Here is a 20,726-nt window from a genome sequence, read left to right as displayed (position 1 = left end):
AATCAAGTCAAATTTGTTGTTTTCCAATTTTTGCCTAACAAATTACAATCAAATCTATTGCTTTATTTAAATTAGGATTTGGTTGTAATTTGTTAGATTTCAAATTGATACTTCTTTTGAATATGTATGCCATAATTGTAACACCCCGTTCCGGATCAGCGTATTAACCATATTTATGATATTAAGCTTAGTTATGATCACAATAATTGAGTTAAAATACAGTAAACATTTTCATTTGAAACAACCGTATTCCAAACAATTCCCTTAACCTGATCATAACCAAAAACAAATGTGGAATATAATTATACAGCTTAAATATCACACAAAGCACATACAAAGAATGCTAAGTGGTTCTCATAAACCAACGAAGCAATGATACGTTTTTACACGACATACCAACCTTATATAGGTTCAGTTTTGTGAAAATTGCACTTGACCTGTTATTAATTAATTTTCCATCTTCTAGTATGTTGAAATAGACATTATAATCTTTCCAACGGGTTATCATAAGCTTAATTTGGACTTCTACAACTCCAGATATCTTTACCATAAATTTACTGCTCAAAACTGTCAACATACGTCAACAGCGAATCTGCACTGCTCTACAGCGTTGGATATTGCAGTAAAATCACTTATCTGTTTTCTATAAATTTTTAATATGTTATAGTTGACATCCATACCTTCAATTTGATATATTATAAGCTTTGTTTCGATAAAAAACGAAGGAGTTATGAATTTTCTAAGTTATCAACTCTTGCCGTCAACTTCACTGCAATTGGGCAGTGAACAAAACAGCAAAATTGTACCAAGACTTAAACGCATTGCTGTCCCATATTTTAGGATATTAGAGTAGACATCCTAAGCTTCAAAATGACAGCTCACCCATCTCATTTGACAAAGAATTGAGTGAGATATGACTTACCAAATTCATACACACAACACTTACGTTTTCTTATAAATTTTGACCGCATCTCCACTGTTTTTTCAACATATATCAAAACTTAATTATCAGAACGTATCAGAACTTATCAGAACAAATCAAAACATATTCTCAGAAATTCCACCAGAGCTATCCTTTTTACGAAAAATCTCCACTTGTATGACCAAATTATGAAATGGCCTCGTACTGGAATTCTCATATACATATACTCTGTGTGTGTGTGTGGAATTCCACCAGAGCTATCCTTTTTACGAAAAATCTCCACTTGTATGACCAAATTATGAAATGGCCTCGTACTGGAATTCTCATATACATATACTCTGTGTGTGTGTGTGGAATTCCACCAGAGCTATCCTTTTTACGAAAAATCTCCACTTGTATGACCAAATTATGAAATGGCCTCGTACTGGAATTCTCATATACATATACTCTGTGTGTGTGTGTACCTCATATACATATACTCTGTGTGTGTGTGTGTGTGTGTGTGTGTGTGTGTGTGTGTGTGTGTGTGTGTGTGTGTGTGTGTGTGTGTGTGTGTGTGTGTGTGTGTGTGTGTGTGTGTGTGTGTGTGTGTGTGTGTGTGTGTGTGTGTGTGTGTGTGTGTGTGTGTGTGTGTGTGTGTGTGTGTGTGTGTGTGTGTGTGTGTGTGTGTGTGTGTGTGTGTGTGTGTGTGTGTGTGTGTGTGTGTGTGTGTGTGTGTGTGTGTGTGTGTGTGTGTGTGTGTGTGTGTGTGTCTTGGCCACAACAATGTTATTTAATTATTTAGCAGATTTCTCACAACACAATAGTTTACCTACTGGTAACAGAATCATCACAGTACTTAAAGTATCTCAATTACAGAATTTCAAACACAACCATAATCAAAGAAAATATCAGCAGAACATATTAAACCACACAAATCATATTGCATAACACATCAATCAATTTGCATAAACCACTACAACATGTTAATTACAAATTCAGATTCAACATCATTCATTTAGTGGCAACAGAAAAACATGCATATTACATCAAATGACATGCTATTCATAATGATCATGCATAATGCACATGTTATCAATGCATCAACATTTAGCATATTAAACATAGCAAAATATATAATTTCATATCATTTCATCCATCAAACATAACATAGTTAATTTACACTAAATTAAATCAATGCATATAGAATCAATATAATTAAATCTTATTAATTAAATCATATTATTAATATATAATTATTGATCTTATATGAATGCAATCTATGCAAGAATTAACATTTCTTATAGATATTTCATACAGAAACCATAACCATCCATTTGATTATGGCGGAACATTAACTAAGTCAGAACCCAAGTGGGTGAATGTTTATAGCTTTGAGAAAGGCCTGCAAGCATGAAACGAAAAAGAAAATGTAGTCCATTTAACTTGAGATTTTAGGACATAATTATTGATGATATTTTTGGTATAAAAAGACTGTGACCTTGCTGTTTGGTGACCCATGGATTGTTGTGTGGGCTTCTAGCTTGATATTACTACTTGACAAGTAAGTTCTGTGTTCTTAGGGTTAATCCCCATTTGTTCCACCACACTCCAAGAGGGGATGATAGTTTTATATGGTATATGTGTTTATCTGTTATTTGAGATAATGAAATGATGCACTCTTATATATGTATGTTATGTGGTGTATTACACACAAGATGGTAATACTTGAGTGTAGTGTGGAGCTTGTAAGAACCCGCACCGTTAATTTAGGAATCTAATTAATTAATTATGAGATTAATGAGATAATTCCATAATTGACCCTAATAATTATGAGAAGACTTAAATAATTATGGTAAGTGAGTGATAATGTTGAAAGTCGCTTTTCTGACGAAAAGTGCAGATATCGGTTCTGCTCCACGGTATAAATGCGTACCGATGAAGTATCCCGAAAAATTATGAAAAGTGTGTATATATTACTAGAATAATATATAGGACTAGTATAACAAGTTTGGAGCCTAAATAATGAGAACTGGCGTCATAACTGATATCGACTACGTAAAAGCGCGTACCGGCAAAGTGCTGCGAAAAATAAAATAAAAATATGACAAATCTTAGAAAAATGGCTAGGTTCAGAATCCAAAGTTTGGGATTAAAATGCTAAGCGTAGTTATTAGTGCTAATACAGTGCGATTAAAACTTAAGTGGACTATATAAGGACTTGGCACATGATCCTAGGTCATTTTGATGCCTCCTACGTGAGTCATTTCTGAAGGCTCAGTTGCTGCCACCTTCTCCTTTGGTCACCATTGCTTGAAAACCTCTCAAACTTCCACCTTTCTTGTTAATCTTGTTCATCTAAACATGTGACTTGGTGTGGGTTAGCTTTGTGAGGGAGAAGAGTGCCTCATTTCTGAATTTCAGCTACTGTCTTGGGAGGGTGTGGGCTGAGTTCCTTGGCTTGAGTTGTTGAAGCCATTTTCTTGGTAGTTGGTACTCCAAGAAGCAATCTTTGTGAAGAAAGGAACCGTCTTGAAGCTCATTTTCGTGTACCCTTGGAGTCAGCACCTTGGAGCTGACTTGAGAGCTCCAAGAGCATCATTTATCCCTGTTTTGGAGCTTGCGGTATGTTCTTGAATCTTTGATCATGAGTTTCCTTAATAAAAGTTGAGTCTTGGCATGTTTAATGAGTTGTTTAAGTAGCTAACATGATCACTGGTCTAAAGGGGCTTAAATATACATGCTTTAAGGTATTTAAGTGTTAAAAATGGAACCTTGGTTGGATATCTTCGCAAAAATGCAGAACTGCATTCTGTCGCGAAATATCCAGATATGATATCCGAATATGGGGTTGGAGATATCCGGATATGGATATCCGGATATGGTCCCGACAAATATCCGAATATTCTGGGAATTTCGAGAGTGTCACTTTTCTGTTCGGACAGAATGGTACTTTTGGGTTTGTGGACCCATGATTGGTTAAGTTGAACCTCTGTAATAATTAACTAAGTCAGAATCAAAGTGATTAAGGGCTTATGGCTTTGTGAGAAGCCTAAAGACATTAAACGAAGAAGAAAACGTTGTCGTTATGTCTTGAACTATTAGATGTTGAATGTTGATATGATTGCTGGTCTAAAACAGATTGTGATTTTTCTGTTTGTGGACTTTGAGCTAGTGTGGACTTTGGCTTGGATTGATTGCTTAAGAGGTAAGCTTTCGTGTCCTCGGTTTTGCCATTGTTGGTTCCACCATACCTCATGGAGGGATGGTTTATATGCATGATGTGTTTTCATGTATTGATATTTGAAATGCTATTGAGCTGTTAAGTGCAAGTGTCTTATGATATGTATGTGTTGTTCCACCTAGACGGTAAGCCTGAGTATGTAGCGTCATACAATACGGTGATTCTGTGGGTGGGTGCAAGTGGTGTCTTGCACTGATTGTAGGTTATAGACGTATGTAATTCCTGCATTTATCTAGCCAGTAGGATATTTGACACACATAACTTGATCTTATGCTGCATTGCACTGATTTTGGAACTTATACTGTAATACTGCTTTTAGAACTTATATTGCACATGTAAGTGAGCTTGGGGTGGAAAGATCCTTGAGGACCCTTTGTCTTACTGAGATTTCTTTTTAGAGATCTCACCCCACGTTTGGGGCACATTTTCAGGTTCAGGTACCATGGGGACTGATACCCCGGGCAGCAGGAGGCCAGAGCTTAGTTGACTTTTATATGCCTGCTTATGCTGATCTGCTTGGATGATGATTTATGTTTTATTGTCAGTATATTGTTATATGACTTGAGACTTTGTTAGGCTTTGTTGCCTTATTTGGTGAGCATGGGGGTTGTCCATGCCACATTGATGTTAGTTATGATTGTAGCTTTGAGTTGTATAATGTAACATCCCGTAAAAATTAGGAATGTATACAAATTACCATTGGTAAGATAATACATGTCGGAACTCGAACTAATTTCGTTAGGATGGAATTAATCTAGATTCGGGAAATTAATTGAATAGTATTGTGGGTGAGTATTTATTTTAGGCATGTGAAACTCTTGTTAAAAGTACTAGAATAATTTAATAGTAACATATAGGAAGCCTAATGACACATAGGAGATCTGGGAATTAATAATTTAGTGGACTAGTATGTGAGTTAGGAGAACCATTGGATTTATATTTTGGACCCCCATCCTTGTGTTCACCGTCGGCCCAAAGGCCTTATGAAGGGTTTAAGTTCAGCCATAAATTATAATTTATCCTCACATCTTATCTTAAGTAAATCTACAAGGTGGGTTATGCATTGGTTGATTAATTACACATGGCAAAGCCTCATCCTCTCTTGTAATCCTTGGTATGCGCATAGGTGGAGTGAGAAATGCTGGTTGCTTGTAACACTAGATAAACTCAAGTCAGCCTTGTAAGCTTATGTCCAACGAGAGTGAAATGGCCAGAATGCATGAAATCTCATTGGCCAAAAATATGCACCCTTCTTACCCTCTTACTTGTGCGCATGAATAGGTGAAGGGTTAAGAAAATTCTGATCTTAGTTAACATGTAATCAGCCTCCAAACCCTCATCTTCCTTCCCTCAAGCGTTGTTTGTATGAAGTCTTAAGCTGGATGTTCTCTTTGTAATTAGAAACAGAATTGACCACTCTCACCTCTTGGTCGTGACCTTAATGGAGTAATGACTTCAAGAAAAAGACTGTAGACCGTTTCCTCCCTACTTGCCTAAAATTGTGAACCTCAAGAAGCAAAACACCAAGAAGAAAGGTATCTCATCATCTCTATAAACCGTGAAACATCTAGGGAACCACTCTCCATTTAAACGTTCACTTCCTCTCCCTTGTGGTTCGGCCTTAGATCATCGAGTAAAGGATTTGGCAAAACTTTATGTCTTTTATTTCTGCCTATTTATTCGGTTGGATAAAAAGCTCCACTGCATGCAGATTGTAAAACCAGTGGCGTTTCTTTCTCCCTTTGGGCGTGCTGCTCAAGCTTAGGTAGGAAAAGGTGAGATGACATGTTAGCTCCTTGTTCATCCCTGCTTCAATGGTCCTCATCGAGTTTTCCTTTATTTGCATGTGCAAGGTACAACCTTGAATTAGTCTCCACCCCCATTGCATGTTGTTGAAATCGGTCCTTGGAGCTTTAGACGAAGGAGGCTATGTTTCATGAGTGAATTGTTGGCCGTGTGTATTTGGCTAGAGGTAACGTCCCAAAAACCCCATCTTCTCCTCCTTGATTTGTTTCAGTTTCATGGGTATTTTAGGGGAAATATAATTCTGCTTTTCATACTCTTTGCTCCCATGGTCCAGCCACTTAGCCGCTAGAATGATATTGCAAATTGGTCATTCTTATTCTTTAATTTTTGTCCTTCGAGCAACTCTAGAACTTAATGCTTGTAAGTTGAAAATGAATTTTTGTAAACTTGAATAATAACTCCTCTAATGGTGTTAGACCAGCCCTTGGATTGGAGAATTTGGGTAATCTTGGTATGAATTTAGACTGCATGAACCGTTGACTAAGTCCTTGTCCCTCACATTTAAGTTTTGTAGAAATTACCTTGTAAATAGATAAATTATTGTACCTAAACTCTGGCCAAAATCCGGATTTACATGTGTATATAAGGGGTAGCTTTGTGTCATTTTTATTCTAGTAACTCTGCCATGTGGAACCAATGGGGTCTTGGGGTTACACAACATAGAATCATTCTTTTAGCTTGGACTATAATTTCCCTTGTTTGAATATGTTGTTGTATTATACTTTATGTGAATTAGATTATTTTGACAGCATCTTTTAGGTCCCTTTAGCGCACCATTGGTCTAGGGAAGTAGAAGTTATATGAATAAAAATAATCATGGGACCCTCTGTATGAAAACTGAACCTGGGTATGCTTGAGAAACCTTGAATTTTTATTAATGTAACAAGTTAGAAAAATTGTTATGAAGTCAGAAATTAATTTATTATGAGAATCATAAAAACCGATTATGTACCTGGGTTGAGGGGATTAGAAATTATGGCGAATTATACGAAATATTATTCAGAATTCTGATTTGGTGTACTGGTATATTAGGTGCGCATCACCTCTAATGTGTGGGCTGATTTTGCTGTCGTTTAATGTATATTTGGGCACACAAGGTAAGTGTTAGGTGGTATTACCTAATGTGACTATTAGCTAGTGTGTAGAATTGTGAATTGTTGCTCACATGTGTCTTGGATGCATGCGCTGTCATATGTTACCTGTATTCCGCCTTTGAACGTATTATGATGGAAATTCTGCTATGAGAAGTAAATGTTATGCAGGAGCTTGGTATTAAAAATACATGAAATATATGTTATTACAATGATGATCTAGTCATGCATATGCATATCATAATTCATTTGTTTCTTTTTGTGTGTGAAGCATATCATGGCATACATGCACGAATTTCATGCTGCTCATGGACTAAGAATATTTATATAAGTAAGCATACGTTTGAGCACGCATCATATAGGCATCCCTCCGGTACCAGGGTATGGGACACTTGGCTTCCGTCCGCATAGGCCACAGTTGGAATTCACCTTTGATGAACCATTATGGAATATCCACTGTGTATATTAGTACGTGCCCGACGGTGCTATGAACGTACCTTATGAAGGCGTTATATACGCAATATGATGATATGTTAAACAGTTGATCGAATAAGTTAAAATGTTGATGCGACTGTTTTGGAATTCTGTGCCTAGTTAAATATTGCTGCATTACTGGTTTTGCTATCACACTACTGAGATTTTTCTCACCACTTTTGGGGCTCAATTTTTATAAAATTGCAGGAGGACGAAAAAGCATATGATGACGTTTTATTTGTTGTTTACTGCTGTTGTTTGGGATTTTGGCTGCTGTTTGCGTTATTCATGAATGTTGGCTGATGATATTTTGATGTAATATTTGGGGAACTTGGACTACTGTTAGAACATATTTTAACTGCCGTTTTTAAGGTTTTATGGTCAGTTTAAACATTGGAAGATTCTGAATGCGTTTTGCAAATAACAATTTCTAAATGTTTTAAATGTTGTTTCATAAACTGTTTTGCGAGCACTTTGCGAGTTATATTTAGTGGGGCTACCGCCCTCCGAAATGCTTATAATTTATATGCGCGCGAAGCCCTACGTGTCTAGTTTCTGATTATATAAATTTTACAATGAAATTCTGAAAGTACGATTTATTATGATATTTGCACATAGACAGGTTTTTCAGGAAAATGATTATTTCAGCAAGCCATGTATTTCACTAAGTTTTCACACTGTTTTAATTTCTTTTGACCAGATTTGAATACAAAATTTTAACAAGACTTAACAATGAAATTTCAGAATTTATTCGTAACATTACGACTCTAATCCGCTTAGCAAACAACTCTCCTGGATGCATACAGGGGTGAGTGTCACACTAAATGGTATCAGAGCAGTTTTAATCCAAGGAGTCTGTGTTTGATGGAATATTTGTTGTTTGCACGTGGTTGCTGAATTGTTGTTGTTTGAATTATTGGCTGTTTGTATCTGGTTGTTGGATGGCTGCTGTTTGAATATATTGGTTGTTGGTATAGTTTCACTGAATTATTGTTGTTTGGACATAACTGTGAATTGGTTGCTTTGCTATATGTTAGAGTTACACTGTTCAACTGCTGATGTTGGAATATGATTATTGAAATGTTTGCTAGATATTTTGCATTATGCTCGGTGCGTATTGGTACTAATTCCGTGAGGTTCCATAAATGCGTAGTATAGCAGTGATATAAGCTTGATAATTGATGTAGTTGACTAGCATTAAGAAGACTTGTTGTTTGACCTTAAAAATGAACGGAGACAGATTTATGTAGGGGTAGGTCACGTATTTAAGAAAATAAAGTTAATTCCCTATAAAGCATAATTGGGGTAAGTAAGACTCGAACATGTGGGCCTTAAGCCCTTACCAACCGCCTAACGGTGAATTGGCACTAGACATCATTATTGAGAAAGAAGCTGTTAAACAAAGTGGGGATGTGTGGAGGAGGGCACTTGACTCCTTCCTCCCTGTCCTTCACGTGAGTGATACTTGTTGTTTTAATTCATACGTATTGGATTGCTTTGTACGATTTTGACCCCTTTTAGACTTGCATGTAGTTATTGTCTCGGATTACGGTAATAGTTTTTATATGGTGATTGTTTGAATTTTTAAGTCTAGATTTTAACATTATATTGGAACTGAATGCACAATCAAAGAAAGATTATCGGGATTGAAAATAGAATATAGTGGACTGAACAAGTAGATTGTGATTTCATGGAGCTGCACCCTGTTTGGCTTGTCTAATTATGTTGGCAAATTGACACTTTGTTAAAATTAATATTCGAGTAAGCATCAGAAGGTTCTAACTGGTTACTATAATTTTTTTTAATCGTGTATGGGTATGGATAATCTGCACTAATGATACAATCGAATTGAATAGAGATATTGGAACTTGACTGTTTATAAGCTTTAACTGTTACGAGCTCATACCTGTTAGTTTTATTAATTTGTAGGTTCGAAAATCTGATGTCTGCTGGTACATAGGGCTCTAAGTTTGGTTTATTTTATGAACACTATCATATTAATTTGGTCAAATCAGTTCGCTGCTTCTAATGAATATCTACATTTAAATCGTCAAACACTGGTCACATGTAAATTTTTAGTTGCAGGATTCAGTTTCCTTGCTGAATGAATTACAACTGAACTTGTTGAGCAGTGCATTATGCTTGGTCCTTGATTTAATCTGTTTTATGTATATACTCTTAAAGTAGCGCCTGAATTACACTTGGTCTTCTTTGATTAGTTAAAGTGAATTGAAAGAAAGTATGTTTTGATCAAATACTCTGTGTCTGGCGTGTATGTTGTTTAAAATTATTTTTGCACATTTTGTTTATGTCGTAACACAAATAACTAAGTGATGTCCATTGTTTCCTCATTGTACTGCACCGTACTTGAACATAAAAGAAAACTATATTTTGCTAGAAATGTCGAGCCTTGAAATTGCACCTAACCACTGTATAATTTGATCGAACTATTAATAGGGAAACAGTGAATCTATGATTTTCTTGTTTTATGTTAAAGGCTGGGATAAACAACTCTCTTGATTTAATAGCATGAGTGTTCAAATTCTAGATATAGATTAATACGAATCTTCTTTACTTTCTGTTCATGTTTGTTGGGAACTGTTAGTTATTTTTTATGCCACGAGAGCTAGTACTAATTAAATTCTCCTGCTATACTTGCATAGTTCCTTGGACATCTTATATGCAAACTGAGTGTGTGATGTAAGAGTCGAATTTAACACGAGCACCTGATTTTGTTTAATTGCTATTTAATCAATATAATCTTCCATCTGTGACTTAAATACGCTGCTGTAAACTCCATGCTTAAAAGTTTGATACTTGTTTTTTGTACATCATGATAAGTTATTATTATTTTTGAGAGGTTCGTATCGAATAGATGTAATGCTGTTTGTATGGATAGGGTTAGTCAATTGTTTAAAGAACTTTGAATTCAATGTTTTTCATACATGAGATCTTGTGTCGTGCTTTTGGTTTGTCACTTTAGATAGAAATTTAATTGCAACTTGGATTTGGATATGATTATGGGGAACCTGGATTGGTGAAAGCTTGGTCTGTCTTGGTGGGTTGTGTTTGATAACTGTTTCAAGATTGTAAAATGTGTCAATGATTGGAAAGTCATATCATGGTTAATGGATCCTCTGATCAGTGGAGTCAATTACATCTAAGGTACCTAGGACAGCGGAAAGCTCGAGGAAGTTTCCTCATATAGGTGTTTTGATGAACTGTATGAGGGGTACCACTTAACATGATATGTATGAAAGGTAGGATGGAAGTTTTGTGATTTTACGAATATTCTTCTCATTTGAAATTTAGAATGTAATGTGCCCTGTTTTACTTGCTTAATTTCCTAAAGGATAATGAAAATAGAATTTTGTCTGCGGTATCATTAGGTAAGGTGACTAATGTAGAAACCTGAATATAATGCATATGTGTGATGTGTTTAGCGAGTGAACTGGACCGTTATTATTGATAAGAATCAAGTAGGAGGTGATTGACACGAGCTGTCGAACTCGCGCAAATTAATTAAATTAGGTTTATTAAAAATTTGTAGTAAAGCGTCAACCTAAGTCGTCTCTGAAGGAGTTTGCAAGAATCTTAATCGCTCAGTTATGAAAATAAAAATAAAAATAAAATGAAAACCAAATGAAAACGAAAACTAAATGAAACAAGAACTAAATAAAAATAGGAATCAAATAAAAAAGGAAACCAAATAAAAATGGGAACTAAATAAAAGAGAAACTAAGGAGAAACAAAAACTAAAGAAAATTGGAAACTAAAAGGGGGTTTTTTAATATGATATTCAATTTAAACGGAAATAAAAAATAAAATAATAAACGAGAATAATCAAATTAAAAGTAACCAACCCAAGAATTAAGATTCCAAGGATATCCATCATTGGACAAATAATTACCAAATCGTGATTGATCTCAATTGAATCAGAATCCTTGTTTCCAATTGAGAACCCTCTCTAAGCGATCGCTTAACGTTTGGTCGAATACGGCGCGTCTACTCGCGCAATCGCGGAGTATCAACCCGTTCGACTTGAGTTCATTGGGTTAATCAACCTGACAATTAAATCTAATGATTAATCTCTTTGCTAAAAACGCAATCGCGTATCTCAGATTGAACACCCACAATCGCGCGATGCCAAACCGAGCTAGAAAAATAAACGAATTTGGTTCAAAATGAGGCGCAGGTCCTCAGGATTCAACCATGGAATCCTAAACCCTTGGGTTGATTAAAGAAAAGAGGAGAGAGAAAAGACAAAAATTCTATTAATTTCAAAACTGTAAAATTCAAATTCAAACGAAAGATCCTCCACAAGGTCCCTATTCTCGCTCTTTAAACCCCTAATCAATTTGGGCTTCGGGCTCTACAAATCCAACCCAAAATAAAAGGAAACAAAACAGAAATAATGGCTCTGGGCCTCATGTACATTGGGTTCAAAATTATAACTTAAGTTCAATCGTCAAAATAAATTTCCAGCAAAACACGTCTATCTTGGGCTCAGGTTTTGACCATCTTTCTGTCTGAATTGGGCTTCAGTATCTGAAGTTGTAGCCCTTCCTGTTAGCTGAGAAACGCAACAAGAACAGAGTTAATCGAACATCTGTAGAGTGAGATATGCCCAAAATACGAAAGTAGTGTAAATCTATAAAATTATGACGAAAATTAATTAAACTCAATTAAAATTTAGAATTCTGATTTGACCCAAAAGACCTTTATTTAATTCAAATAAAACCTAAAAATACCAACCAAGATTAATAAATAAGTGTAACAAAATATGTGTTATCAGTGATGGCACTTCTAAGAAGTTATAACATGCATATTACAAAGATGAAACAATTAAAATTGGAGAACTTAGTAATTGGCTCTTATATTTGCATAGGTAATGGAGGTAATATTACTTCATTGTTAAATGGACCTCTACATTCTTAGGATCTTTTGATGTAGGCCACTGACTTGTTAATTGCATTTTTATACGAGACCTTTAAATTTATGATCGGTTGAGTAATAGTAGGGTGTGACATCAAGGGTGAGTGTTGATTGATATAGGAATTTTGGGGAGCCACCTGTCTATTGTTATGTTCTATTTCATGTGTTGTAATCATGAATCGGGTGAATAAAACTTTGGTTACTCATGCCCCACGAATATTTTTATTTAAGTTATTTAATGAAAGGTGTTTTGTGGATGGATTTATTTAGTTTGCCAACCAAATATGTGCTAGAGCTATGAGCTTCATGACCAATGTTGAAAGCTGGAGTTATTTGTTGGTAAGCTCATACGTTAGTTTACGTCATTTTGTGGGAGCAAGATTTGTTTTGATGTTGATAAAAGGATAACCAGGTATTTGTTTTGTTACGAACAAGTTTAGAAAAGTTTTACCTCCTTCTTGTGAGTAAAGCGTGGATATATATATATATATATATATATATATATATATATACACCTGACGAATCGGTAAGGTGCTATATGTTTGTAGTAACCGGGTCAATGTCCAATGACCTTATAGAGGCCTACCTGGGAGTAACCTAATGTAGTGTATGAATGAAATCGTATAGAAATTTGAAATCAGCAACTTTGGGGGATGGTAAGACGAAGTTTGGGGACAAACTTCAAAATTTGGTGGGGAGAGTGTAACATCCCGTAAAAATTAGGAATGTATACAAATTACCATTGGTAAGATAATATATGTCGGAACTCGAAATAATTTCGTTAGGATGGAATTAATCTAGATTCGGGAAATTAATAGAATTGTATTGTGGGTGAGTATTTATTTTAGGCATGTGAAACTCTTGTTAAAAGTACTGGAATAATTTAATAGTAACATTTAGGAAGCCTAATGACACATAGGAGATGTGGGAATTAATAATTTAGCGGACTAGTATGTGAGTTAGGAGAACCATTGGATTTATATTTTGGACCCCCATCCTTGTGTTCACCGTCGGCCCAAAGGCCTTATGAAGGGTTTAAGTTCAGCCCTAAATTATAATTTAACCTCACATCTTATCTTAAGTAAATCTACAAGGTGGGCTATGCATTGGTTGATTAATTACATATGGCAAAGCCTCATCCTCTCTTGTAATCCTTGGTATGCGCATAGGTGGAGTGAGAAATGCTGGTTGCTTGTAACACTAGATAAACTCAAGTACACCTTGTAAGCTTATGTCCAACGAGAGTGAAATGGCAAGAATGCATGAAATCTCATTGGCCAAAAATCTGCACCCTTCTTACCCTCTTATTTGTGCGCATGAATAGGTGAAGGGTTAAGAAAATTATGATCTTAGTTAACATGTAATCAGCTTCTAAACCCTCATCTTCCTTCCCTCAAGCGTTGTTTGTATGAAGTCTTAAGCTGGATGTTATCTTTGTAATTAGAAACAGAATTGACCACTCTCACCTCTTGGCCGTGACCTTAATGGAGTAATGACTTCAAGAAAAAGATTGTAGACCGTTTCCTCCCTACTTGCCTAAAACAGTGAACCTCAAGAAGCAAACAACCAAGAAGAAAGGTATCCCATCATCTCTACAAACCGTGAAACATCTAGGGAACCACTCTCCATTTAAACGTTCACTTCCTCTCCCTAGTGGTTCGGCCTTAGATCATCTAGTAAAGGATTTGGCAAAACTTTCTGTCTTTCATTTCTGCCTATTAATTCGGTTGGATAAAAAGCTCCACCGCATGCAGATTGTAAAACCAGTGGCGTTTCTTTCTCCTTTTAGGCATGCTGCTCAAGCTTAGGTAGGAAAAGGTGAGATGACATGTTAGCTCCTTGTTCATCCCTGCTTCAATGGTCCTCATCGAGTTTTCCTTTATTTGCATGTGCAAGGTACAACCTTGAATTAGTCTCCACCCCCATTGCATGTTGTAGAAATCGGTCCTTGGAGCTTTAGACGAAGGAGGCTATGTTTCATGAGTGAATTGTTTGCCGTGTGTATTTGGCTAGAGGTAACGTCCCAAAAACCCCATCTTCTCCTCCTTGATTTGTTTCGGTTTCATGGGTATTTTAGGGGAAATATAATTCTGCTATTCATACTCTTTGCTCCCATGGTCCAGCCACTTAGCCGCTAGAATGATATTGCAAATTGGTCATTCTTATTCCTTAATTTTTGTCCTTCGAGCAACTCTAGAACTGAATGCTTGTAAGTTTAAAATGAATTTTTGTAAACTTGAATAATAACTCCTCTAATGGTGTTAGACCAGCCCTTGGATTGGAGAATTTGGGTAATCTTGGTATGAATTTAGACTGCATGAACCGTTGCCTAAGACCTTGTCCCTCACATTTAAGTTTTGTAGAAATTACCTTGTAAATAGATAAATTATTGTACCTAAACTCTGGCCAAAATCCGGATTTACATGTGTATATAACGGGTAGCTTTTTGTCAATTTTATTCTAGTAACTCTGCCATGTGGAACCAATGGGGTCTTGGGGTTACACAACATAGAATCATTCTTTTAGCTTGGACTATAATTTCCCTTGTTGGAATATGTTGTTGTATTATACTTTATGTGAATTAGATTATTTTGACAGCATCTTTTAGGTCCCTTTAGCGCACCATAGGTCTAGGGAAGTAGAAGTTATATGAATAAAAATAATCATGGGACCTTCTGTATGAAAACTGAACCTGGGTATGCTTGAGAAACCTTGGATTTTTATTAATGTAACAAGTTAGAAAAATTGTTATGAAGTCAGAAATTAATTTATTATGAGAATCATAAAAACCGATTATGTACCTGGGTTGAGGGGTTTAGAAATTATTGCGAATTATAGGAAATATTATTCAGAATTCTGATTTGGCGTACTGGTATATTAGGTGCGCATCACCTCTAATGTGTGGGCTGATTTTGCTGTCGTTTAATGTATATTTGGGCACACAAGGTAAGTGTTAGGTGGTATTACCTAATGTGACTATTAGCTAGTGTGTAGAATTGTGAATTGTTGCTCACATGTGTCTTGGATGCATACGCTGTCATATGTTACCTGTATTCCGCATTTGAACGTATTATGATGGAAATTCTGCTAAGAGAAGTAAATGTTATGCAGGAGCTTAGTATTAAAAATACATGAAATATATGCTATTACAATGATGATCTAGTCATGCATATGCATATCATAATTCATCTGTTTCTTTTTGTGTGTGAAGCATATCATGGCATACATGCACGAATTTCATGCTGCTCATGGACTAAGAATATTTATATAAGTAAGCATACGTTTGAGCACGCATCATATAGGCATCCCTCTGGTACCAGGGTATGGGACACTTGGCTTCCGTCCGCATAGGCCACAGTTGGAATTCACCTTTGATGAGACATTATGGAATATCCACTGTGTATATTTGTACGTGCCCGACGGTGCTATGAATGTACCTTATGAAGGCGTTATATACGCAATATGATGATATGTTAAACAGTTGATCGAATAAGTTAAAATGTTGATGCGACTGTTTTGGAATTTTGTGCCTAGTTAAATATTGCTGCATTACTGGTTTTGCTATCACACTACTGGGATTTTTCTCACCACTTTTGGGCTCATTTTTTATAAAATTGCAGGAGGACAAAAAAGCATATGATGACGTTTTATTTGTTGTTTACTACTGTAGTTTGGGATTTTGGCTGCTGTTTGCGTTATTCATGAATGTTGGCTGATGATATTTAGATGTAATATTTGGGGAACTTGGACTACTGTTAGAACATATTTTAACTTCCGTTTTTAAGGTTTTATGGTCAGTTTGAACGTTGGAAGATTCTGAATGCGTTTTGCGAAAAACAAGTTCTAAACGTTTTAAATGTTGTTTCATAAACTGTTTTGCGAGCACTTTGCGAGTTATATTTAGTGCGGCTACCGCCCTCCGAAATGCTTATAATTTATATGCGCGCGAAGCCCTACGTGTCTAGTTTCTGATTATTTAAATTTTACAATGAAATTCTGAAAGCACGATTTATTATGATATTTGCAAGTAGACAGGTTTTTCAGGAAAATGATTATTTCAGCAAGCCATGTATTTCACTAAGTTTTCACACTGTTTTAATTACTTTTGACAAGATTTGAATACAAAATTTTAACGAGACTTAAAAACGAAATTTCAGAATTTATTCATAACATTACGACTCTAATCCGCTTAGCAGACAACTCTCCTAGATGCATACAGGGGTGGGTGTCACACTAAATGGTATCAGAGCAGTTTTAATCCAAGGAGTCTGTGTTTGATTGAATATTGGTTGTTTGCACGTGGTTGCTGAATTGTTGTTGTTTGAATTATTGGCTGTTTGTATCTGGTTGTTGGATGGCTGTTGTTTGAATATATTGGTTATTGGTATAGTTTTACTGAATTATTGTTGTTTGGATATAACTGTGAATTGGCTGCTTTGCTGTATGTTAGAGTTACACTGTTCAACTGCTGATGTTGAATAGGATTATTGAAATGTTTGCTAGCTGTTTTGCATTATACTCGGTGCGTATTGGTACTTGTGGTGTCCGGTGTTAAACATGGTTATGCACACTTCCATGCTAGGGGTGAGCCTGATCAACTCACTGCCATGTATGATGCGTGTACACAATCATGGTGACCCCGTGTACACTTGTGCTTGATATGTTAGGTGTGACATGTTAAATTACTACTTACCTTGAGAGTTGAGTATCAATTCGGTTTCTTTGGATTATAAGGAAGGTTTTATACATATATACTTGATATGAATATTTTTGTGATGTTCTAAGTCGTGAATGTTAACATGTCATCTTTAAATAATAATTGATGATAAATATTTTTTTTTGTGTTTTTGATTCATTACATGTTCTTGGGTGTTGTGATTGTGTTACATCGCTGAATAATAGAAATAGTAGCTCTTTTTCACTAATTCCGTCAGGTTCCATAACTGCGTAGTGTAGCAGTGATATAAGCTTGATAATTGATGTAGTTGACTAGCATTAAGAAGACTTGTTGTTTGACCTTAAAACTGTACGGAGACAGATTTATGTAGAGGTAGATCACGTATTTAAGAAAATAAAGTTAGTTCCCTATAAAGCATAATTGGGGTAAGTAAGACTCGAACATGTGGGCCCTAAGCCCTTACCAACCGCCTAACGGTGAATTAGCACTAGACATCATTCTTGAGAAAGAAGTGTTAAACAAAGTGGTGATATGTGGAGGAGGGTACTTGACTCCTTCCTCCCTGTCCTTCACGTGAATGATACTTGTTGTTTTAATTCATACGTATTGGATTGCTTTGTACGATTTTGACCCCTTTTAGACTTGCATGTAGTTATTGTCTCGGATTACGGTAACGGTTTTTATATGGTGATTGTTTGAATTTTTCAGTCTAGATTTTAACATTATATTGGAACTGAATGCACAATCAAAGAAAGATTATCGGGATTGAAAATAGAATATAGTGGACTGAACAGGTAGATTGTTATTACATGGAGTTACACCCTGTTTGGCTTGTCTAATTATGTTGGGAAATTGACACTTTGTTAAAATTAATATTCGAGTAAGCATCAGAAGGTTCTAACTGGTTACTATAATTTTTGTTTAATCGTGTATGGGTATGGATAATCTGCACTAATGATACAATCGAATTGAATAGAGATATTGGAACTTGACTGTTTATAAGCTTTAACTGTTACGAGCTCATACCTGTTAGTTTTATTAATTTGTAGGTTCAGAAATCTGATGTCTGCTGGTACATAGGACTCTAAGTTTGGTTTATTTTATGAACACTATCATATTAATTTGGTCAAATCAGTTCGCTGCTTCTAATGAATATCTACATTTAAATCGTCAAACACTGGTCACATGTAAATTTTTAGCTGCACGATTCAGTTTCCTTGCTGAATGAATTACAACTGAACTTGTTGAGCAGTGCATTATGCTTGGTCCTTGATTCAATCTGTTTTATGTATATACTCTTAAAGTAGCGCCTGAATTACACTTGGTCTTCTTTGATTAGTTAAAGTGAATTGAAAGAAAGTATGTTTTGATCAAATACTCTGTGCCTGGCGTGTATGTTGTTTAAAATTATTTTTGCACATATTGTTTATGTCGTAACACAAATAACTAAGTGATGTCCATTGTTTCCTCATTGTACTGGTACTTGAAAAAACTATATTTTGCTAGAAATATCGAGCCTTGAAATTGCACCTAACCACTGTATAATTTGATCGAACTATTAATAGGGAAACAGTGAATCTATGATTTTCTTGTTTTATGTTAAAGGCTGGGATAAACCACTCTCTTGATTTAATAGCATGAGTGTTCAAATTCTAGATATAGATTAATACGAATCTTCTTTACTTTCTGTTCATGTTTGTTGGGAACTGTTAATTATTTTTTATGCCACGAGAGCTAGTACTAATTAAGTTCTCCTGTTATACTTGCATAGTTCCTTGGACATCTTATATGCAAACTGAGTGTGTGATGTAAGAGTCGAATTTAACACGAGCACCTGATTTTGTTTAATTGCTGTTTAATCAATATAATCTTCCATCTGTGACTTAAATACGCTGCTGTAAACTCCATGCTTAAAAGTTTGATACTTGTTTTGTGTACATCATGATATGTTATTATTATTTTTGAGAGGTTCGTATCGAATAGATGTAATGTTGTTTGTATGGATAGGGTTAGTCAATTGTTTAAAGAACTTTGAATTCGATGTTTTTCATACATGAGATCTTGTGTCGTGCTTTTGGTTTGTCACTTTAGATAGAAATTTAATTGCAACTTGGATTTGGATATGATTATGGGGAACCTGGATTGGTGAAAGCTTGGTCTGTCTTGGTGGGTTGTGTTTGATAACTGTTTCAAGATTGTACAATGTGTCAATGATTGGAAAGTCATATCATGGTTAATGGATCCTCTGATCAGTGGAGTCAATTACATCCGAGGTACCTAGAACAGCGGAAAGCTCAAGGAAGTTTCCTCATATGGGTTTTTTGATGAACTGTATGAGGGGTACCACTTAACATGATATGTATGAAAGGTAGGATGGAAGTTTTGTGATTTTACGAAGATTCTTCTCATTTGAAATTTAGAATGTAATGTGCCCTGTTTTACTTGCTTAATTTCCTGAAGGATAATGAAAATAGAATTCTGTCTGTGGTATCATTAGGTAAGGTGACTAATGTAGAAACCTGAATATAATGCATATGTGTGATATGTTTAGCGAGTGAACTGGACCGTTATTATTGATAAGAATCAAGTAGGAGGTGATTGACACGAGCTGTCGAACTCGTGCAAATAATTAAATTAGGTTTATTAAAAAAATTTAGTAAAGCGTCAACCTAAGTCGTCTCACAAGGAGTTTGCAAGGATCTTAATCGCTCAGTTATGAAAATAAAAATAAAAATAAAAATAAAATGAAAACCAAATGAAAACGGAAACTAAATGAAACAAGAACTAAATAAAAACGGGAATAAAATAAAAACGGAAACCAAATAAAAATGGGAACTAAATAAAAGAGAAACTAAGGAGAAACGAAAACTAAAGAAAATTGGAAACTAAAAGGGTTTTTTTTTAATATAATTGTCAATTTAAATGGAAATAAAAAATAAAATAACAAACGAGAATAATGAAATTAAAAGTAACCAACCCAAGAATAAGGATTCCAAGGATATCCATCATTGGACAAATAATTACCAAATCGTGATTGATCTCAATTAATACGAAGTTTTGGGGGATGGTAAGACGAAGTTTGGGGACAAACTTCAAAATTTGGTGGGGAGAGTGTAACATCCCGTAAAAATTAGGAATGTATACAAATTACCATTGGTAAGATAATATATGTCGGAACTCGAAATAATTTCGTTAGGATGGAATTAATCTAGATTCGGGAAATTAATTAAATTGTATTGTGGGAGAGTATTTATTTTAGGCATGTGAAACTCTTGTTAAAAGTACTGGAATAATTTAATAGTAACATATAGGAAGCCTAATGACACATAGGAGATGTGGGAATTAATAATTTAGTGGACTAGTATGTGAGTTAGGAGAACCATTGGATTTATATTTTGGACCCCCATCCTTGTGTTCACCGTCGGCCCAAAGGCCTTATGAAGGGTTTAAGTTCAGCCATAAATTATAATTTATCCTCACATCTTACCTTAAGTAAATCTACAAGGTGGGCTATGCTTTGGTTGATTAATTACACATGGCAAAGCCTCATCCTCTCTTGTAATCCTTGGTATGCGCATAGGTGGAGTGAGAAATGCT

This window comes from Gastrolobium bilobum, unplaced genomic scaffold (genome assembly GCF_033153095.1).
Source record: "Gastrolobium bilobum isolate Gb01-03AN ecotype WA unplaced genomic scaffold, APGP_CSIRO_Gbil_v1 utg11543, whole genome shotgun sequence".
Taxonomy (NCBI): domain Eukaryota; kingdom Viridiplantae; phylum Streptophyta; class Magnoliopsida; order Fabales; family Fabaceae; genus Gastrolobium; species Gastrolobium bilobum.
Note: the sequence above shows the minus strand (reverse complement) of the source record.